The following is a 22,599-nucleotide window of genomic DNA, read 5'->3' as shown; positions in this document are numbered from 1 at the left end:
GGTATGTAGGCCAACTAGCAGAAGTATCAGGTTTGACTTGAGCTTCTTGAGCAGGGCAACAGAAACTCTTGTCCTCTTAAACTTTTTGTTAAAGCAGCCCCACATCCAGGTCATATCCAGGTCTAGCTCTCAAATTTGTCACCTCCCCAGTCCTATACGTTAATATGACAGCACCGCAACCTCTACAATGGCAAAGGAAGCTTGGATGGTAAGAGCCAGTTGGCTAGTCTAAATGCCCAGCATACCCAGAATACGTTATCTCTTTTTATGCTATAAGGTAGAGTTCTTCCAGGTGCAATGATTACTTAAATTGTGGCTATAAACACCAAGACAAATCTGTCCATGAGCAAATTTTCACACTAACATCAAAACTATCTTCAGTAGAGAGAGAGAGAGAGAGAGAGAATGTTTTAAGCAACAACTGCTTGTATTTTAAAAATAGTTTCCCATTTATACTTAAAAACTCAGTCACAAAGTGTTTAATGGCCATGAGTCCTGAAGATTCCACCAACTACTCCTCCCTTATTCTTCTGCCAGGTTCTGAAATCTTCCTCCAACTATGATACCCTCTTAAGTCAATCAAAACAGTGATTTGACTCCTTTCAGTAACATTTTTATAAGCAAATAACACCACTAACTTTATCCATTCCTCTGCAAATACACTTCCCATGGGCTTGTATTTCATTTTTTCCTTTCATGCATTTGTCTCTTTTAATGATTCAGTAAAATCCGTATCTTCAAGATATTTACCTCATCTGCAAAGGAATCCCACTTTTTCTCCAACTGACATAATGCCAAATAGAGATGTTGGATCATATTTTTCCAATATTAATATGTTTACTTTCCAGATAGTAAAAATAATGGAGTATTTACATTAACCAGATTGAATGGAACCCTTTGGAAACAACCATTAATGAGCTGGTTGACCTGTGGCCCAGAAGCTCACTCTGGCAGTGAAGAAACTGCCTTGGATTTAGGAGGGTTATTCCTGCATTCTACCTGAGACTCATCATATGACTTGTCATGCTTGGGTCTGTTCCTTTAGCAAATTGGAATTCTATTATCCTTAAATCTTCCATGTCCTTGGACAAAATGTTATATATACATATTGCCTTTCATCTTGCATATAGGTGAATGGAAACAAAACAAGCAATGTTTACAATGAAAAAAAAAAAACCCTCTCTTCCAAATTTCCTGAATAAAAATGTTTGAGAAAACATCATTTCCAGAATATGTTAAAGGAACCCTAAAGGAACAAAAAGGCATCCCTTTTTGCATGTTTGTGTCTTTTCAGTGCTCTCTGAAATAATCAGAATATCAGGACTTTGGCATTTCTAAAGGTACTCTAACCAGATAGTTTTAATTCCTCTTTATTCTTTGTAATAGTTTACACTCTACAAAAGATAAGCTTCTCTTTCGCTATCAACTTTTCTTTTCCGCTTGATAAACAATGATACTTTTTAATGTGTTCCCAAAGAAGCTAAAATGAACTTAGATCAAGTTCAGTGATTTCCTTATTTACACGTCATCCTCATGATATCCTCAAAACTACCATCCAACACAGCTCATCTATTCACCTCTGTCTCCTCCTCTGTCTTGAGCATCTTCTCTCTGAACAGTAGCCCTTTTTCAATTGCTTGGCAACCTTAGCAAGACTCATTTTCACTTAGCATTAAGGAGAAAAAAATACATTCCTGGCTTGATTCTGTTGTTCGGAATAAAATCAGAACTAGAAAGCAAGCACACAAATAAAAATTGGTGCATGATTTTCTCCTTCAGTTCTTCACTCTAAAATGAGGTGTTGCACAAAATTTCTGATGTTCCAAGTTTTCCAAGATTGTAGTGTTGTATAGTACACTGGATCACCTAATGGACCACCTAATATACTGACTTTAGGGTAGAGCATGTCACTCGGGAAACATTAGCCACCCTTGTTTTAGCCAGCATTAACCTCTGACAACCATGTACTGTTTGCTACTCTAACACATCGTAAGTGCCTGGTGTGCTCATCGAGAGTCACTTGTTTAATAGTTCTGCCAACTGCTGTAAGTTCAAAGAAAGCTATTCTTTTCCTACAGCACCACCACAAAGCCCCTCACTTCTTGCATTTTCAAGAATTAGAGTGTAAAGGACAATAGAAGGGAAGAAAGGAGGAAGACATACTTATGAAGATAGAATTTGAAGAGGTAGCAAGATTAAGATCTTATCGGAGGTGAAATAATCTTTTGTGGATGAGTGAAGAACAAAGGTCAGAAGGGGAAAATCTGCCCATTTTCCACGCTCTTACAATTTGGGAGTTGGGTGGAGTAATTTTCATCATGTGCCTCAGAAATTAAAAAGGTCTTTGTCATAGAGGAGCTTAAATTTTTTTAATGTTATCAAGTGTATCCATCTTTTCTTCCTTTCATGGCTTCTGGGCTTGTGTCCTATTTAGAAAGTCCAGGCTCATTTCATTCATTCCATGATTATAAACAAATTAATCATATTTTATTCTAGTAGCTTAATTTTTAATATTTCAATATTTGATCCAGGTTTAATTTAGTTTGTGAAAATTGGAAAATTTATCTTTATTAATGTAATTTCATTTCAGGGCAAATTCCATGCAGCTCACACTTGGATCAATCAATCATTGACTATTTACTAACAACCTACTCTGAGCCAAGGCAGTGAGGGATCCAAAAGAAATATAAGACATGGTGGTTGATTTTAAACAACCTAGAAATGAGACATTTCTAGAACCAGAGAGCATATAATTAAGTACTAAATACTGAGAGAGTGCCTACAACTGGTGTGGGACCTCAGAGGAAAGAGCAATCTACCTAGGCTGCAGTTGTTAGGGGAGACTTTGTAGACAAGATGGGGTTAGAGTTGTCTATGTACTTCCCCAAATGCTAAAACAGAAAGCTCTCGGGGCGCCTGGGTGGCTCAGTCGGTTAAGCATCTGCCTTCGGCTCAGATCATGATCCCAGGGTCCTGGGATCGAGCCCCACATTGGGCTCCCTGCTCGGCGGGAAGCCTGTTTCTCCCTCTCCCACTCCCCCTGCTTGTGTTCCTGCTCTTGCTGTGTCTCTCTCTGCCAAATAAATAAATAATCTTTAAAAAAAACCCAGAAAGCTCTCGGCTCTGTGCATACGTGTGTGCATGCATGTGTGCAGCTTAGGTGGACACCCAGTTTTCACAAAACTACTCAGCTGTTGGGAAAATATACCTGCCACAGACTAAATAGGAATGAGGTGTTTACTTGCAGATTTGAGACAGGGTTCTAGAGTAGAAGGAAGTCGCAGAGTGGCAAGGGTAGTGGTGGGAATTCTGTGCCCAAGGGAGGGATGTTGGCCTGGGAGTCTTACCTTCTACTCACCACGCAAGCATCTACTAGATCCTCCTGCCCCCCGCTCCCCCCCCAGGGTTTTGCCCACACTGCTTCTTCCAGAGAGTTCTGCCAAGTGTGGGTGGGCATCCTCTGGAGGGTCTCTGTCCTTGAGCGTCTGTCTGCTGCTTCCTTTCACCCACTCCTTGAGAGTCACCACCCTGCTAACTCTTGACCAGCCCAACGCACCCTCAGGTAAGTGCTGCGCAGCGAACACCACCTGAGGACACTACTTCTACAAGTCTCTGATGGCTGCTGGGAATAAAGGTTGGTTCAGACTTTGGAAAGGGCGGAAGAGACAAGGATAGCTCTGTCATATATTTATATCAATAGGTATGCCAATATAATTTAAAAGTCTTATGTTTTGGGGGACCCGTGTGGCTCAGTCAGTTGAGCATCTGACTCTTGGTTTCGGCTTAGGTCTGAACCCAGGGTGGTGAGATCAAGCCTTGTGTAGGGCTCCACACTCAGCAGGGAGTCTGCTTGAGATTCTCTCCCTCTCCTTCTGCCCCTCCCCCTGCCCACGAGTGTATGCTCTCTCTCTCAAATAAATAAATACGTCTAAAAAAAAGTCTTATGTTTTTTACATACCCTTTGATCCAACCACTTAGCTTCCAGGAATTTCCCATTTATTTACTGAATAAAAACATATTGCTTACTGTATGTCAGGTACTGTTTCAGCGCTGAAAAAAATTAACTCATTTAATCTTCAGAACAATCTTTTGAGCTACGACTATTATTTTACAGGTGAGGAAAATGAGACACAGAGAGGTTAAGTAACTTGTCCACAGCCACCAGCTAGTATGTGGTGGCGCCAGCATTGAAACTCATGCTGTCTGACTAGAGTCCCTGGACTTAACTACACAGTGTACTACCTATGATGGTTAATTTCATGTGTCAGCTTGATGGACCACAGGGTGCCCAGATTAAACATCACTTCTGGGTGTGTCCACGAGGGTGTTTCAGGATAAGATTAGCATTTGAATTGGTAGGTACAGAAATTTAGATTGCCCTCCCCAATGTGGTAGGTGGGCATGTAAGTTTGCTGAGGGCAGGCCCCTCAGGAAAAGAGCAGCAGTCCGAGGCAGGAGGAATTCTCCCCTCCTCCCCTGCTTTTTCTTCAGCCTCACTGATCAAGCTGAGACATCCCATCTTTTCCTACTTTTGCACTGAGACTTCTGCCACTGGCTCACCAGGCTCTCAGGTCTTTGGACGCTGACTGAATTACACCACAGGCTTTCCTGGGTGTCCAGCTTACACATGGTAGATTGTGGGACTTCCCGGCCTCCATAGCTGTGTGAGCCAATTCCTCACAATAAATCTCCTTGGATATACTGTATATATATAAAACCAATAAGAGATATTTATATAACCAATAGGAGACATACAGTTGACCCTTGAACAACATGGGCTTGAACTGCACGGGGTCCACTCACACGTGAATTTTTTTCTATAAATATGGTACAGTACTGTAAACATTTTTTTCTCCTTTATCATTTTCTTAATAATATTTTCTTTTATCTAGCTTACTTTATTGTAAGAATACAGTATATAGTACATAAAGCATACAAAATACGTGTTAATTGACTGTTATGTTACCGGTAAGGCTTTCAGTCAACAGTAGGCTATTAGTAGTTAAGTTCTGGGGGAGTTACAAGTTATGTACAGATTTTTGACTATATGGGGGTCAGTGGCCCTAAACCTCATGTTGTTCAAGTGGTCAACTATATATATATCTCTTATTGGTTCTGTTTCCCTGGAGAACCCTAATACACTGCCTAAGCAGTCAGCATGAATGTACACAAAGATTTAGCTATGAGGCTGTTCATTCAACACAAACATATTAATGCCTACTGTGTGCCAAGCACAGCCCCTCTTTCCTTTTCAAATGGAGAGTAAAATCTCATCTGTGAGTCATGAAACAAATTTAGTGGATTGTGACCAGAATTTCTTTAAAATGATACAGAAAAGAAAAGAATACAAATTACCAGAAAGTGAGTTCTGTTTCATGACATTTTTTTCACTTACATGTGTTTGCACAAGCATATATGCACAGATGAGTGTTGAATCAGAATACCATGTACTTACTATGAGTTATAGTCAGAAAGGCTTAAAAGTCACCAGTCTAGTAGGAAAGAAAAACATCAGATAGGCAATTATAGTTGTGTCAAGTTAGTTTTTTAAAATAATTGCAAAAAGTTGTCTGATAACAGGAAATTATTAAATAAAGATATAGATATATAATGGAATTCTTCCTAGAAACTAAAGTTATATTGTGGAGAAGTATTTAATGAAATAGAAACACATGCAAGATACAGAGATAAGGGGGAAAGATAGATTATAAAACAACATGGGGAATATACATTAAAAATATATATATACACACATGCACAAATGTGTATTTGCATAGACAAAGGACTAAAAAGGATAGTCATCAAGATGTTTCTTGATATGAAGATAAGCAAAAAATATTCTTTTGTCTATCTGCATTTTCTGCAATTAATGTAATTACTTTTATAAGATATATCCTTATATAAAATAAGATATATTTTATGTATATGATTATATAATAAGGATTAGTATAAACATAATGAAAATTCTTGCAAACAATAAAAATAAAGAATTCTAGCAGACAATATAAATAAAGACTATAATGAAAAGGACAAACTATCCAATAAAAGAGTGGGCAAAGGATGGAAACAGATCATTCATGGAAGAGGACCTTTTCTTCCCAAATAAACACGTCAAGTGATGCTCAACCACACCAGTGATGAGAGAAATGCAAATTAAAACAAAAATAAGATAAAATTATCTCTTTTATCAGTTTTGCAAACTGCTAACCCTGGCCTATGAAAACCACTCTAAGAAAATCCAATATCTGACAACCTGAAGTTTCCGAATGGAAGTAACTGAGTGTCCACCTTACCCAGGCCAGGGGTCAGAGGGACTGAAACACTGGCATTGATTAGTAGCCCTACAATATCATGAAATAAATCATTAAGTGAGGTACAAAGCCTTCTCCAAACAAGTACAAAAACTTCTAACACAAATAGAAAGATAGTGTTTAGGGGCGCCTGGGTGGCTCAGGCAGTTAAGCTTCTGCCTTCAGCTCAGGTCATGATCTCAGGGTCCTGGGATCATCCCACGTCAGGCTCCCTGCTCAGCTCCCTCTCCCACTGCCCCTCCCCCCGCTTGTGCTCTCTCTCAAATAAACAAATAAATAAAAATCTTTTTAAAAAGATAGTGTTTATAAACATAATCAATAACTGATATTTTTTTAGTGCTCATTCTATACACACACATGCACACACACACACACAAACCATGTTAATCTCTTAATATATATTATCTCACTTAATCCCTACATCAACTTTATGAGCTTTAGTTACTCCTCTAGCCCCATTTTTACTATAAGACAACTGAGGCTACCACAGGTAAGTGGAGGAGATGAGATTTGAGCCCAGATCTCAACACCTCCACAGTGTGCAATCTCAGCCACTTGGGTAATTTCCCACGAAACCTGGTGGTTGGTTGTGCATGATGCTAATTTAGGATGTTGTTTTTGAGGTCAGAGGGCTTCAAAGAAAAGTCTGGGGATTACTGGTGATGGATACAGGTTCCCTTAAGTTTCCAGCGATTGTTTTTTAGAGCACACATTTATAAAATGGCCATGACTGGATTTTTTTTGCTGATGAAAATTTGAGTGTCATCAAACACGATGTGTCTTGTTCTGGCAAGAATTCTTTGTTAATGTGCACAATAACAAGGAAGACTCTATTGTGGTCTTTTTCTATGCTGATGTAATTCAAATAAAAAGACACTGAAATCATTGTTCTAGGCTCTTTCTACAGCTTCATAAAATATGGTTATCATCCTATATTTGGCCCAGAGACTTCTTAGTATTATAAATGTAACAAGATAGTCATCAGAATTATGACAATAAGAATAATGATAAAAACAGGGGCGCCTGGCTGGCTCAGGTGACTCTTGATCTCAGGTTTGTAGGTTCCAGTCCCATGTTGGGTATAGAGATCAATTAAAAAATAAAATCTTTTTTTTAAAAAATGAATAATGATAAGAACAACAATTGTATTAATAACAGTAATGCTAAGGGAAACTATCGATGATAATCAAGTGTAAAGGCTGTCTATTGGAGGGACGCCTGCGTGGCTCAGTCGGTTAAACGTCCGACTCTTGGTTTTGGCTCAGGTGATGATCTCAGGGTCCTGGGATCCAGCCCCAAGTCAGGCTCCCTGCTCAGGGGGAAGTCTGCTTCTCCCTCTCCCTCTGCCCCTCCCCCTTGCTTGTGCACGTGCTCTCTCTCTCTCTCAAATAAATAAATAAAAATCTTTTTTTAAAAAAGGGTGCCTATTGGAGAGATATATTTTGGAATGGAATTTGAACTTTCGGTTTTTTCTTTCATCATTTTTGGGAGATAAGGCCCATCTGGGCAGGACTGAGTAACTAGAAAATATGCATCACTTTTAATGAGACACAAGATACACTTGGCCATTCTCAATGGTTTCTGACAGTAATGTCACTTAGCACTTGTGTCCTTTAAATATTCCATTTTTGCTATAACTCTTAGTTCCAGTAGCGGTGGTGATGGGTGATTGTGCTTTTACTCTATAGTTGACTAATGTCTTTCATGAATACTCATTACTCAGATTATCTTGTTTGTCCTACCTCTTTTCCCCTTCATCCTGATTTCTTCATTATTTTATTTTATCTATTTTATAAACCACCATAAAGAACTTGGGGGATAAGACTGAGATAAATACATGCACAAAGAGTCAAACAAACTCTCAACCCGTAAGGCAGCCTGAATTTTTCCCCATAGACAAAGAGTTCCAGGCCAAATGGCCTAGCTAATGGCTTGTAAGTGGCTTCAGAGTGGGAGTTAGGGACTAAAGTCTCAGGTACTGATATGATGACAGTAGGCTACATCTTCATATCCCAGAGAATTGAGCCTGATTGTCCCTATGGTCATTGCTTCCTACTCCCTTCTCTTCCTAGTATCGTTGTAGTCAATTCTTTTTTTTTTTTTTTAAGATTTTATTTATTTGAGAGAGAGTGTGAGCAGGGGGAGGGGCAGAGGGAGAAGCAGACCTCCCCCTGAGCAGGAGCCTGAAGCGGGGCTCTATCCCAGGACCCCGAGATCATGACCTGAGATGAAGTCAGATGCCCGGCCGCCTGAGCCACCCTGTCACCCCTGGTTGTAGTCATTTCAATCAAGCCCAATAGAATGTGGTCGCTGCAGAAAAGCTGAGGGAGTGGGAAGAGCAGAGCAGAGGACGAATTTAGTTTGTGCTCTGCATAGATAACTCTTTTTAACATAAAATCTCTTTTGCCCCATATTGTTTATTTGGACTTCTGAAAGTAATAACAATACTTTAGTTACGTATAAAGTTATAACACAGGATATATTTACTTCTAGATTTTAAGCGCACACATGCACAGAAACATAAGGGAATATGCCATCACATCCAGCTGTATTTAAAGATTATCCCAATGATTAGTTCACAACAGGTGATTAAGCGGTTGTTAAATACACTTTAAGTGACTCTACAAGGGCAAATGAAACATTTTAACCAACAATAACATCATAGCAGCTAAGTACGTAAATAAAATAAAGTAAAATGAAATTAGATAATTACTAAGACAGAGTTCTTCTTCCAAAGTTTCCTCAAACACACGGCTCCCAGGGGACAACAGGGTTGAGAGGGGACCACAGTTTATGCCACTCGTTGGTGTCCCCCGGGCTGGAGCCGTGGGTGGCAATATGAAACAGAAGGCCAGCTCGTCCAGGATGTGGTTCTGATTCACCAGCCTCACAACTGTGCTGGGGCAGAAGGGAACAGTAGGAATCCCCGTAAGCAAAGGGATGTTTTTATATTCTGGGCCGGTGCCTGGCTACGCAGGGAAAGTAGTTAGAGCTAGGAAGCTCCCTTCAACATTGCTGCTGCTTCAACTCCTTTTTTTTATCTTCGTACCCTTCCCTCAGAGTTCTAAGAGCTGGAGCTCAACTGCAGAGTTGAGCTAATAGAGAGGGAAGGCAAGAGGTTAAACCAAACGGTTAACTGTGTCTCTTCAAAACTGACATTTAATACAGGGTGTAAATCACTAGGGGAGCCTGTTATTCCTTCAGGAATGCAATTACATAGGGTCAAATAAAACATGAAAGAAACCAACAAGTTTTAAAATGTAGCATGTTCTCAAAAGTAGGCAAGAAGGAATGTGAAGCAGTTCAAATATGCTAACACTCCCCGCTGTCCTATAGGAGAGGATTACAAGGAGAGGTTTCTGCTCTTTAATGATTATGTGGTTAAGCACGGGTAGGGAAGCACATCGCCCCATCTGGCTGCTCCCCGCTGGACCCTCAGCTTCCCAGAGCTCCCTGCATTCATTCAAAGCAGGTGTAGGCTCTGCCGTTCAGCCCATTACCATTACAGTCCCATTACCAGCCCTGCCCTCCACTTAACACTTTTCAAAAGTGTTTATATGGCAGTACAGAATACACCGCAGGTATTTTTTTCTATTTCGCTCGCTCCTATGGGGGTGGGGGGGAACCCCCACCAGGAGAATCCTTATTCTGTGACTTCAAGATAGGCAAAAATGAATGTTGGACTCTGTTAAAGGCTTTCTAATATTTATAGCTACTTGTAAATTGTGTAGGTGCTAATTGACACCATGGGGCAGTGGAAGGTGGGCTTACGTTTATATTTTGGGAAGTGTCTGTTACAGTTTAGTGCATTTCAAAAATATGATGCCTTAAAAATGTGGGTTGGCTCACCTTCAGTTTAACATCCTCATGAACCAGGGTGACCAACTTGCCCCAGTTTACCCTGGGCTCTCTTGGCTCTAGCCCTGAAAGTCTCACAGCCCAGGAAACTTCTCGTTCCCCAGCAAACTGGGACGTCTGACCATCCTATTCCACACACATAGCACACATTCTCTCTTTGCCCCGTGCTTCTAGCCCTGTGTATATATCCCGGGTGTGTGTACAAACAGGCACACACGTGACAGGCAAGTGGATTCTGGATCCAACAGAATTTGTAGTTAGTAATTTCTTTAGAGTCCTGCTTTTAAGCATATGCAACAGCATGGTAGAAACTGGGTATAGATTGTGTAAGGGGAGAGGGTGGCTGGGAAGGGACCCTGGGATCACTCCTAAACTAATTATAAAAGAATTCAAACAAAACAGACAGGTCAGCTGGGTTCAGATTCCTGTATAATCACTGACTTTTATATACTCACTTCTCCAAGAAAAATACAGTTTCAAATGAGTTGTGACTCAAACTTGATTTTCCTTATCTTGCTTACAAAGTGTATCATACTACAAAGCTGACTTCTCAGAGTCTAATTCCAAAGGGTGCAGATTCTATCTAGTTGGTTGAATCTTGGGAGCTTCCTCTCCCCCAACAACCCCCCACTCCACCCCTATCCCATCCCTCACCCCCAGCCAGGCAATGGTGGCCCCAGGCTGGTCCTTTTGAATCCTGCCCAAGGGCCGGCAGCTGCTCAGGTCAAGCTCACTGACTAGCAGGCACCATGGGGGTATGTCTCTGAAGGTGCACAATTTCCTAGCGCCTTACCACATCGGCAGTTCTGCGTGCTCCCAGGTCTTTCCATCAAGCCCTTGGTAACTCCACAGACTGCGTGGCTGCCCCAGCACCTAAGACAGACCATTCTGACTGCAAGCTGAGTTATGAAAGTCTGGGAATCAGCTGAGTTCCTGAGAGCAGACTAACTGAGCAGACCCAAGACCAGAGTAAAACTTAGTTCATCTTACATGTCTAAGTCCTTTGGCTCTTTGGCTTTTTCATTGACTCTTCTCCTGACAGTGCAGTTGGAGATCCAGCTGTCCCAAGAGAATTCATATCAACCCCCCACCCCCCACTTCCTCTCTCTCCCTACCCATCCCCCTCTCTCTTTGTGGCTATTTTCTTATTCTGTCAAGAGATGCCAAACTGATACATTCACCAGAAATAACACAAAATAAAGCAAAAAGTAATTATAAATAATGTTTTCTCTTCTGACTTATGTAAACCTCTTACCTCAGAGGCTTTCCTTTCCTGGGCTTAGAACTCGTCTGTCCAGATCAGACACGCTATAAGCATTAGTCTCAAAACTTAGTCAAATGCAAAGAAATTGGTGGTAGACAAGACAAATAAAGGCTTGAAGACTAAAGGAACAGACTTGAAAAGTTAGAAAGGTGCATCCCTGAAATTTTCAAATGAACATGAGGTATGCGCTGGGGGGGACAGAACCTGGGCTTGGGAGGCAAACAGATCAAGGTTTGAATTCCAGCCCAGGCACTTATTAGCTATGTGATCTTGAACAAGATACTTCACCACTGTAAATTTCAGTTCCTCATCTGTGCCATGGGAATAATTCTAGTTTTAATATGAGGACAGGAAATAACATATGTAAAGCACTCAATACCACAGTCAATGTTTAATAAGCAGCTTTCACTACCATGGCGATGGATTTCACAGAACAAAGTGACCCCCTCCAACAGCCCACCGTGCCCTCTGTGTTTTGACTGCTGCTGGGCTTCTTTCCTAGTGGACATCTCTAGGAACTCTGAGCTCTTAATCTCAGCCCTCCACCCACACTCCCTAACTGGCCTGAGGCAAATCACTTATCTGCCTCAATTACTTCATCTGTACAGAGGAGGATAATAATATTTACCTCCCTCAGAGGAGTGTTGGGAGAATTAATGAATGCTTGCAAAGTACCCCGAGATCTACAGATGAAAGGCAGTGTAGAATTGCAAAGTATTATTATAAATATTAGTGTTATTTTGACACATTTGCATGCATGCATGTGTGAGCAAATTTGCACCTAGAGCACTGGATGAGAGTATGTGACTCTCAAGTATCATCCTATGAGTAATTTATACACAACAAGACAACTGGTCCCAGAAATAAGAATTTGGGTAGCTGGTGTAAAATCAACCATAGCCTATGCTTAAGTGCTTTCTAGAAGACTTTTGGCCAATACCACAGTCCTTCCAGCTTCCTTTCGGGGTAAAACCTGACTATGTGATCAGCTCGCTAAAAGGCAGTGAAGTGTAACTCTCTCAGACATCTCTATTCGCCAATATGGAGAAACGACCCTGAGCCTAGAAGAGTTTGTTCCTGAGCTAACTGTATCCACTTGCAAAACACACAGTCATAAAATCGGATTGCAAAGAAACACCTCTTTCAGCCCACCTCACAGCCCCGTTCTCCCCCTCCCACATCAGTAGTGCCAAGTTCCAGCTCTCGATGCTCCTGTCCTCTTCCCATTAAGGCCCCTGCTTCCTCCCACTTGTCCCCGTTCCCCACCGACTAGATTCCCTCCCCTTAAGTGGTGTGAGGTAACATTACAACACTATCCACCATAATCTCACATCACGTAACTCCCCAGAGACCACTTCTGAGACCTGTGCTTTTAGGAATAAAAGGCTAAGAGCAAATGGAAGTTACATGAGGAAGTTAAAATTCCCTTGTGCCTCAGGACTGAGCCCTCAGCTGCCATTCCTGCCTGTGTGAGGATGTGGCCTCCTCTCTGATTCCGGATACAGAGTAGCATATGGGCGTGAGCAAGACATGTGTCTGGTCTCCACCATAAACCTTTGCAGCCTGGCAAGAAACAGCGAGGCTTATTCCAGACCCAAATTCTCATTCCTGCTACAGCCATCATAAACGCCTGCTGACACCAAAGAAGAACAAGCCTGTAATCCTCATAAAAGAACATTTTTGAACCCTGGAAACCAAAGAGGGATATGGATGCCAGTTTTTAAACCGACATTCCCTCTGCTCCTGGGTGAGATCGGACATTGAGGAAGCAGGTGACTGCCTCTGAGTTATGGCTTAGAGGCTGCACACTGGCCTCCCTATTCTGCACATCTCCCCCCGTGGCTGGGCAGATGGCCTGGAGTTCCCACAACTTGTGGTTAAGACATTGTCTCCAGAAGCCTGTGTGTAGAATGGAAATATGTGACATGAAAATCAACATGTTAAATCATTCCAGCAGTGTGCTGGATCCAGCTCACAGGGGCCTGAGAGAGCCAACTATGTGCATCTCTTCCCAACTCCACGTTCCCATCACACCGGAGCCTGAAATCAGCCCGTGGTGCCTTGAAATCACCAAATGCTGCAAATCAGGGCCTCCCCTCGCTTTGAGAAAGGTGATTGTGAAGTCTTTACTGCACACCACCAACTAGCACCCACTTTGATCCATTATCATTTGGTAATAAGACAGGTTTATGCTATTGCCAAGGACTGAAGTCCAGGTGGGTCTTGAGTATGGAAGGCACAGGGAGTCAACCAGGACGGCGGGTGAGCATGCTGTTGCAACTGTCTGGAAGCAGCCAGGGGGTAGTGAATGCCTTGGGGAGGAGTGAGCAGCATGTCTCCTTCAAGGTTTTGCCAAAGGTTGGCTTGCCTTGTAGATTTTAGCCACAAGTAGAGGATGCAGTGAGCATCGCCTTCCCTAGGATGCTAGCAGAAGAAACGTGGGCTTTAGACCCTTTGTTGCCCTAACAAACTGTATCATCTCTGAGCCTCACTTCCCTTAACTATAAAATTCAGCTAACTGTACTCCTTTCATGGGATTTGTGAAGAATTCAGAGAGATACTGTTTGTAAAGTACTTGCCCTTCACAGAAGTTCTAATATTGGTAAAATGATGGGCACTTCACTGCCCCCTTCTTATTCTGCTTCTCAACAGTATCTGTCATGTTCAGGCAATCTGGACCTGAAATCTTCAACCCCTCTGGCTTCTGAAACTCCACGCTTTCTTCATTTTCCTTCTTCTCTGATCCTGCCTTTATTGGGTTTTTCTTCTCTAATCCCTCTCAAAACTTAATCCGGGACCTTCTTCTCTCCTTTCTCCCCACAACCTCATTAGGCAATCTCATCTAGTCCCATGGATTTAAATGTTATCTTCAGGCTGATGACTTCCAGACTCCTAGAATTATCCTCTGTCTAGACCAGTGATTCTTCAAGTAGAAACCCTGGACCAGCAGGAACAGCATCACCTGGGAACTTGTTAGAAATGCAAATTCACAGGCCCCACCCAAACCTTCTCAACCAGAAACTCTGGAGGTGGGCCCAGCAATCTTTTATCAAGCCCTGCAGGTGTTTCTGACGCTCCCTGAAGTTTGAGAACCACTGGCACATGCCAACATATTTAGTAGCCTTATTTACATCTCTACAGAAATATCACACTTGATACACCCAACACAAAACTCCTCTTCCCTCCCTAATTCTGCCCTCCTACCATGTCTTCAGAATTGCTCCCCTGAGACAATGGCATTATCATCCACTCATTTGCTAAACCTGGAAATCAAGACGATCCTTCCCTTGTCCCAGCTTCCTCAGCTCACATCTAATCCATTAGCAAATCCTATTAATTCTATCTCTGAGTTATAATATAAATTTGCTACTTCCTCCACATTTCCCTCACCATAACTGGGACCACCATCAAATCTTGCTTGTTCAAGCAACACCAATGCAAACTTTTCTACCTGCCTTTACTCTGGTCCCCCTCTAACCCATTCTCTCTGTCACAGCAAGAAAGCTAGATCTTCTTAAAATGGAATTTGGCTCATGTTACTCTCCATCCTAAGATATGTTTTGGTTTCATAACACCTAGGATAAAATCCAAACTCTGTAGTATGGTTTCCATGGCCCTGCAAGGCTTGACTCCTCCCCATTTCTCTATTACCTTACCTAGTAGCACTCTCTCCCTCCCCTACTCTGTCCCACACTCACTGGTTTTCTCTCAGTTCCCTGAATGGGCCAATGCCTTTCTGCCTCCGGGACTCTGTTCTTCTGTCTGGAATGTTCCTCCTCATCCTGTGAGTGGATGGCTGCTTCCCATCCTCACAGTTTCAGGTTAAACGTCACCTCCCCTTTGTATCCTTCCTTACTACCTATTAAAGTCCCCTCCACACCCCATTATTCTCTCTCATCACCTTTTTATTTCCTTCCTGCCACATCTGCAGTTTGTTAGTTTTCTATTCAGTTATTTACTCTCTAGTTGTTGGTTGTGTTTTGTTTTTCTTTGTTTTTCTCTGTCCCCCTCACCCTACCACCTGAATGTAAACTCACAAACTCACAAGGGAAGGGGGCTTATCAGTGTTCATCACTCTCAGTGTCTGGCACGGTGACCGATGGAGACTGGGTAGTGGTTCTGTTGCCATTATTACTAACATGTGGAAAGAAGGGCAATCTGCTTTACTCAGTTTATCAATTCAAATATTAATCTCATGCAGAAATATCCTCACAGACACACTCAGAGTAATATCTGACCAAATGTCTAGGCCCGCTATGGCCTAGTCAGACTGATACATAAAATTAACCATCACACCACACTACTGATAAAACTTAGAAAGATTAAGACCCTTGCACTATAGTGAAACCAGGATTGACATCCATGTATATCTTACTCCAAAACTCAGTTACTATCAATTTTATTCATGATTCCCAAGCTCAATGTGTGTTACAAAGAAGATGCTAGTTCTTCATTTCTTTCTTTGTCCAGAAGTAAATGTTTTTGTTTTGTTTTGTTTTGCTTTAAAGATTTTACTTATTTATTTGAGACAGAGAGAATGAGAGAGAGAGAGCACATGAGAGGGGGGAGGGTCAGAGGGAGAAGCAGGCTCCCCGCCGAGCAGGGAGCCTAATGCGGGACTCGATCCCAGGACTCCAGGATCATGACCTGAGCCGAAGGCAGTCGCCTAACCAACTGAGCCACCCAGGCACCCAAGAAGTAAGTGTTTTGATCAAGGCTAACCCAAATACATTTTGTGGTACAAGGGCTTCTGCTCCAAGAAAACAAGACAAAGCACCAGTGAGGGTAAGGAGAACAAATGGCATTTCTGAACTTGGGTTCCTAAACACAGACTGAAGATAAAACTATTCTTTTTTGTTTTCCTCTCTTGTTCATAGGAATTAAAGCTCTCAAAGGATTCATCACTGTAGCTATAGCTGGCATACCAAAGGTACTCAATAATTGTTTGCTACAATAGACAAGCAAACAAATGGAAACAGGATGTTAATTTGAAATTTTCTACTGAGGCACCAAGATGAAACAGAAAGGAAATCCAGCAGAAGCTGCTAACCAAGATGTAAACACTTAAAGAAAATGTTAAGAACTGATTTCTCAACTGTGGATGTGTTCACCCATAATGCGGGCTTAAAAGGGCAGAGACAAAGCCTCGGTGAGGTTCTGATTCACTGGGCTTTCGGATCCATCCCTTGAAAGTGCCTAAAGTGGGGCTTTGGAGAAGAGGATTTCCTGCGGTCCACTTCTGACTGTGGCTCCCACTGCTTAGCCCTCCTACCACTAGGGGGGAGAGAGAGAGAGAGAAGTACCTGCTCCTTATCCTAGTTCTAGTGAGAGGGGCTCCAAAGGGAGCATCTGGAGAGCCTGATGGGTGTTTTTCCAAGTAGTAATAACTGCAAGGCAGTGCCGTGAGAGCCCCCCAAATGTGTGAAATCCACAGAAGAATGCTGTCCCAATGTCCTTAAAAATGGAGCCCTGCCCTGTCTAAGCTTCTGCCAGAGATCAGATGAAAGTGGAAGAATGCGGAAGCCGAGCAATCGGTGAGGCTGCAGAGTGACCAGCCAAAGAAGGGACACTGCCCACTTCAAAGGAGTTGAACTTGAAGAGGCCCTGCAGGGGAGCCTCTGAGGAACCCACAGAAGAACTTATAAGGTCCAGAGATGGCAGAGTCAGCTTATGACAGCAACGGTCAAGTGAGAACCTGTCAAGTCCCCCGTCTTCCCCACCGCTGGGTCCCCTGCATAGTCAGGGGGGAGAGGAGGAGAAATGAGAGGCTGGTAAGAAATGGACAGCAATCCCTCTTCCACTCTGAAGGGCCAAGCAGAAGCACGACTCAGCCAGGGGAAGAAAGGTGATTTAACCTGACACAAATTCAGACTTTGATTACTACATAGGACTGGACAATTAATTACTCAATTGAGGCCATGATTATGACACAAGTGACTGCAGGATATTTTCCCCCCTCCGCCAGAGTGATCAGTGAACCAGCACAGCCAAGATTTTAATCCAGACTTTGAAAGTGGGGCTAGCTCTGCTAAATAAATGTTAACTCTCTGTGAGTCTAGCTTCATCAGCATACTATTTACAGAATGAAAGAATGACGAATATATGAATCAATAAACCACGCCCCAACAATTCCCAAAGCTAACCTGTCCACGATGGGGAGACCATTCCGAATGCTGCATCCTTTCAGATCCCACTTGTCTGTAGCATCTGCTAATGGAGCTCTGAGATAAATCCAGGAGAACATCCTAGAGAAACAAGGAGGTAATTTTATTGATTATTTAGCCAAAAGCTATGACAGCTGAAAAGGTTTTGAATTAAAGAAGTCAGATACTTATAAAAACAACCCTCTTCTCCAATATTCCAACTCCCCTCCCAAAAGACGATCCAAAGTCAGCAATTTGGTCTGTAAATTTCTAGTCCTTTCTCTATACATTGCCATAAATACAGGGACATGTAACCATATACATTTTGGTGTTCATTTGCTTTTTTTAATGGAGTCACAATACATGTGTTATTCGATATACTTGTTTTGACTGAATGTGTTTTTCTTTTTAATAGGTGCACATCATACTGATATAATTTATCCAACCATATTTCTACTGATGGATCTTTAAATTGTATAAAGAGGAATTTTTTCTAACATCTCTGCAGGCACAAATATTTCTTCAACGTAGAATGCTTGTTGGGTCAAAGATCCATTCGTGTAGACAGATACTGCCCGAAAGATATCAATTTACATTTCTACCAGGACTGTCTGATGGCATTTACTTCCCCCCCACACTTGCTGATGTTGGATATTATCAAGTTAAATTTTTTTCCAATCCACTGAGTAAAAAATGACATCACAGTGTTGTTTTTATTTGCATTTCCTTCATAAGGAGCAAGGCTCCCCAACTTTTTTTTTTTTTTTAAAGATTTTATTTATTTATTTGACAGAGAGAGACGCAGCGAGAGCAGGAACACAAGCAGAGAGAGTGGGAGAGGGAGAAGCAGACTTCCCGCCGAGCAGGGAGCCCGATGCGGGGCTCGATCCCAGGACCCTGGGATCATGACCTGAGCTGAAGGCAGATGCTTAACGACTGAGCCACCCAGGCGCCCCTCCCCAACTTTTTATGTTTGTGGACCATTTGTACTTTTCTGCTGTTAATGACCTATTCACATTCTTTCCCTATTTTTCAATTGGGTTATTCATCTTTCTTTGTATTTGTGAGGTACGTTTTTATTTTGTGGATACTAATTGTTAATTACATGTTTGACAAATATTTTTATCTCAGTCTATTATTTGTGTTTGAATTTAACTTTTTAAATGGTGCCTTTGAGGAAAACTTTATATTTTTATGGGAGAAAAAGCAGTATTTTTTCCTTTGTGGATTCTAGGTTTTGTGTGTTGCTTAGGAAGACCTTACCCCAGTGAAATATTTCTCCATCTTTCCTTCTAATACTCTTGTAATTTTGTTTTTTCAAGATGTTTTTAATTCATTTGGAGTTATTGTAGTGTGAATAGATATATATATTTATTTTTCCAAAGTGTTCCAACACCATTTCATTCTTTCTTCTTTGGTTAAAAATACCATTTTTTAAAAGATTTGATTTATTTGAGGGAGAGAGAGAGAGAGAGAGCACAAGATGGGGAGAGAGGCAGAGGGAGAAGCAGACTCCCCACTGAGCGAGGAGCCTGATGCGGGACTTGATCCCAGACCCTGGGATCATGACCTGAGCCGAAGGCAGATGCTTAAATAACTGAGCCACCCAGGTGCCCCAAAATACCATTTTTATTATAAACTAAATTCCAATTCATTTCTTCATCTGTTTGGAGATTTTCTATTCTGTTCAATTGTTCTCTTTATATAGGAGTTAATAGTATTTTACTTTAATTACTATAGCTTTATAGAATAACTTGATACCAGATAAGTCAAGTTCCACCTCATTTTTCCTCATTCATTTTTAAAAATCTGGTATGTTTGAGAATCACTTTTCAAATTTCATAAAAATTTGAATTTATTAATTTGCAACTGATGTGGTAGCCTTACAGTGTTAAACCTCCTCATCCAGAAACATAACTTCCATCTTCATTTATTGAGGTCTTCTTTTATGTTCTTGAATAAGGTTTTAAAGTATTACTTACGTAGTTTTTACACATTTCTTGATAGATTTATTCCTGATATTTTATAGTTTTTGTTGCTTTTGCTATTACATTTCCTAATTGCTGGTGTAGAGATACTACAAATATCTTATATCCAGCCATTTTATTAAAAATTCCTTTAGTTAATTCTCTTCACTCCTCTCTGAAAACTCTTGTTAGTATGACTGATATTTTGACCTTAGAGCCAAAGGTGTGAAATATATTCATGTGTCCTTTAAGTATCTGTAAGATTTCAAATCTAACCAGAGAGAAAGAACATGTAAATACAGAATTCGATCAGGCAGTAAAGAGTTTAGGTGGACAGTTATCAGCAACCTCAGTAGGAGGTTGTGGACTTAAATCAGATGGAAGAACTGGGTATTGTATAACTTGAACCCAAGAGAAAGGAATCCCATTTGAAGGGTTTATACTTGGAGTCCCTGTTGTCATAGCAACAGTGAAAGGCGCTCAAGGTGTCTATTGGTGATAAGGGGAGAATCACACTGGATATACAGATCCCAGGTTCCTTTCTCTTAACCTATGTTTACTTGAGATGATAAAACCCAGTTTGCTAGCAGTGGTAAAACTGACCCCTTGAGGCAGTGTGTTTCCAATCTCATGGAAGTTTAGAATTTAATATATTCTAAAGAAAATAAAACTTAAATTATTTTGTGTTATATTTAGCATAATTTGGGTAGATTTGGATTTGAACGGCCATTAGGTTTCTGATGGATTAGGCTTGTGATTTCAATTTGAAATGTGTAGCTGAATAACCGACTTTAGAATTAGGGATTTATTTTGGGGTACCTGGGTAGCTCAGTCAGTTAAGCGTCTGACTCTTGATTTTGGCTCAGGTCATGATCTCAGGGTCGTGACATCAAGCCCTGTGCCTGGCTCCCCGCTGGGTGTGGAGCCTGCTTTAGATTCTCTCTCTCCCTCTCCCTCTGTCCCTCCCTGGCCTACAAAAAAAAAAAAAAGAATTAGGGATTTATTTTGAAATATGAAAGAAAATTTACCAAATCTGTAAACAGTATTGGAATGTTAAATAATATGAGCTATGCCACACTTACAGGTTTAATTTATTTGATTTACAAAAGTTGTATACATACTTAGAAAGGTTTTGCTTATTACAACAGGCATGTTTAAGGTTTTGAAGAAAAATAAATTTATCAAAGTTGTAAGTACATTTTATTTCCTTTAAGAGAGTGTAAGGTATAAATAGAACTAATTGTGGGGGCGCCTGGGTGGTACAGTCAGATAAGCATCAGACTCTTGCTTTCTGCTTAGGTCCTGATGAGGGTCGTGAGATGGAGCCCGGCCTTGGGCCCTGCACTTGAGGTAGAGTCTGCTTGAGATTCTCTCTCCCTCTTCCTCTGCCCCTCCTGCTCATGCTCTCTCTCTCTCACTCTGTCTAAAATAAATAAATAAATCTTAAAAAAGGAACTAATTTTTAAAGAATTTAGTCTATAAAACTTAAGTTACTCAAACATTTTTTTTAAAAAGGTGAAGGTGATTGTTCATATTTAACAATACTTACAAAAAGAAAAGCAAGATTTGTAAGTTGAACTTAAAGGCTTAGAGAGAACCAAAGTTTTAAAGTTTATTACCCTAATACATTGAATATTCATTTTTAAATACACTAGTTGGTTTTACTGTGCAAATAAGTTAGTAATGCATAACCATCACAAAATTCACACTGATTATTTTCTAAAATTTGAGTTAGATGATCATTTCCCTGGAAATAATTTCAATTTTATTGCCTCCTTTCCCTGTATTTATTCCTTTTATTCCTTTTTCTTGTTTATACATTGACAAACATTAGTGCAGATGGTGACTATGTTTTATTTCCGATTGTCATGGTAATATTTTACTATTAAGTATGGAGCTTGTTGTCAGTTCTTGACTATAACTCATACTTTATTAAAGATATTTCTTCCTATCTTTAGCTTAAAAGATTTTTTTTTATCACAAATGGGTACTGAATTTTGTCTAACACTTTTTTCAGCTTCTATTGAAAGATCATGAGCTTTTTTACGTTAATCTGGTAACATAGGGAATTACATTAATAACATTTCCTAATATCAAAATTTTCTTGTTTTACTGTGGTAAATCCCAATTGGTCGTGATATAGTAATACACTATTGGATTTTACTTGGTAAAATTTTTAGAAAGATTTTTATATTTGTATTCACAAATGAAAGTGGCCTATAATTTTATCAATATTATTTTTGTCCGTTTTTCTACTTCTAATAAACTTTATTTTTTAGAGCAGTTTTATGTTCACAGAAAAATTGAGTGGAAGGTATAGAAATTTCCCATATATCTCTTTCCTAACACATGCACAGGCTCTCCCACTTCAATATCCCATACCACATTGGTACATTTGTTGTAATTCATGAACCTACATTGATACATTATTACCACTCAAAATCCATAGTTTACATTAGGGTTCACTCTTGATGTTGTACATTCTATGGGTTTGAACAAATGTATAATGACATGTATCCAGCCTTATGGTATTATACAGAATATGTTCACTGCCCTAAAAATCCTCTGTGCTTCATCTATTCATCCCTCCCCACTTTCCCCACCAGTCCCTGGCAACCACGGATCTTTTGTCTCTTTAATTTTGCCTTTTCAAGAATATCATGTAGTTGGAATCATACAGTACATAAACTTTGCAGATTGGCTTCTTTCTTTTTTAGCACTGAATAATATTCTTGTGTCTGGATGTACCACAGTTTGTCCATTCACCTACTGAAGAACATCCTGGTTGCTTCCAAGTTTTGACAATTATGAAAAAAGCTGCTATAAACACCCATGTGCAGGTTTTGGTGTGAACATAAGTTTTCAGTTCATTTGGGTAAATAACAAGGAGCACAACTTCTGGATCATATGGTAAGCATATGTTTAGTTTTGTAAGAAATTGACAAACTGTCTTCCAAAGTGGCTGCAGCATTTTGCATTCCCACCAGCAATAAATGAGAGTTTCCATTGCTCCTCATTCTCATCAGCATTTGGTGTTGTCTGTGTTTCGGATTTCG

General features: G+C 40.7%; 2 long non-coding RNA genes across 13 annotated transcripts in view; one reads left to right on the top strand and one right to left on the bottom strand.

Moving 5' to 3' along the window:
- LOC145723430 (uncharacterized) overlaps positions 1-22,599 on the top strand; it is a 90,672-nt gene that overhangs the window by 26,347 nt on the left and 41,726 nt on the right. For 9 of the 12 annotated variants that reach the window (XR_014148463.1, XR_014148464.1, XR_014148465.1 and 6 more), the window contains one exon: positions 16,311-17,694. The exons of 2 other annotated variants lie outside the window; for them this stretch is intronic. This is a non-coding gene — a long non-coding RNA (uncharacterized LOC145723430). Of the gene's footprint in view, positions 1-16,310; positions 17,695-18,369; positions 21,818-22,599 lie in introns of those variants that run through there. One more of the 12 variants, XR_014148469.1, reaches the window with a different exon arrangement.
- The window catches only part of LOC145723429 (uncharacterized), a 258,189-nt gene continuing 253,099 nt past the window's right edge, over positions 17,510-22,599 (bottom strand). The window contains exon 5 of the long non-coding RNA XR_014148459.1: positions 17,510-17,678. This is a non-coding gene — a long non-coding RNA (uncharacterized LOC145723429). The remainder of the gene's footprint in view (positions 17,679-22,599) is intronic.

The sequence above is a fragment of the Leptonychotes weddellii genome, chromosome 9, assembly GCF_054177405.1.
Source record: "Leptonychotes weddellii isolate Sample4059 chromosome 9, ASM5417740v2, whole genome shotgun sequence".
Taxonomy (NCBI): Eukaryota; Metazoa; Chordata; class Mammalia; order Carnivora; family Phocidae; genus Leptonychotes; species Leptonychotes weddellii.
Note: the sequence above shows the minus strand (reverse complement) of the source record. Positions and strands in the feature narration are given on the sequence as shown.